Consider the following 809-nt stretch of genomic DNA (forward strand, 5'->3'; position numbering starts at 1 on the left):
CACAGCGCACGCCTCTCTCTGCCGCTCGGGTGGAGGGTCACCTGCAACAGCTGGGAAAGCGCCCAGGGCACGTGGGCTTCTGCCACCGAGGCCAAGCTGGGGTCCTGCGCGGACCCCAGGACAGGGCAGTCACCAGGCTGTTGCCTCGCCGTCAGGCAGGCTCCCTGGCCCGCAGGGCCGGGTGGAAACCACAGCCAAGATCTTTAACAAGGCGGGGCAGTCATGGCTGCGCTGTGGGGAACGGACGGAGGAGGAGCAATGGCCAGGCCCTGGTGGGCGGCCTGCGGATGCGAGTCCGCTCGCAAGGCCAGGCCTTCCTGGATGACCCGAGCAGTACACGGCCGCCTCTACAGAGGAAACCCCCTGAGGACCATCTTGTGAAGATCCCTGACGCCTCTCTGAGAAATCGGGGAGTTACTCTGCAGCCCAGGGAGCCCCTGGAGGTTACACGGAGAAGGTTTAATGTCTCGGCCTTGGCTTTAGGTTTCTCCCACAACAATCATGACTGCAAACAGCCCAGGGCGCAGTGGGTTGTGACAGCCGAGTAGAAGGGCAGCAGTATTATGGGGGTGGCAGGAAGGAGGGAGAGCCTACACCCCAGTGTTTCAGAGCAAAAGCAAAAGGATGACACTTCGAACTTCCGATTCCAACATGGCATAGAAAGGTCTCTCCATTTCTCTCTCACTCTGACACACACACAGACCTGGATCAAAAATTCGGAGAACAATATTACTTTAAGCACCTGCACACTGATCTGTTCTATTCTAACTTATTTTATTTAACAAAACAAAACAGAACAAAACCAAACA

Source organism: Tupaia chinensis, unplaced genomic scaffold (assembly GCF_000334495.1).
Source record: "Tupaia chinensis unplaced genomic scaffold, TupChi_1.0 Scaffold140356_1, whole genome shotgun sequence".
NCBI classification, from domain to species: domain Eukaryota; kingdom Metazoa; phylum Chordata; class Mammalia; order Scandentia; family Tupaiidae; genus Tupaia; species Tupaia belangeri.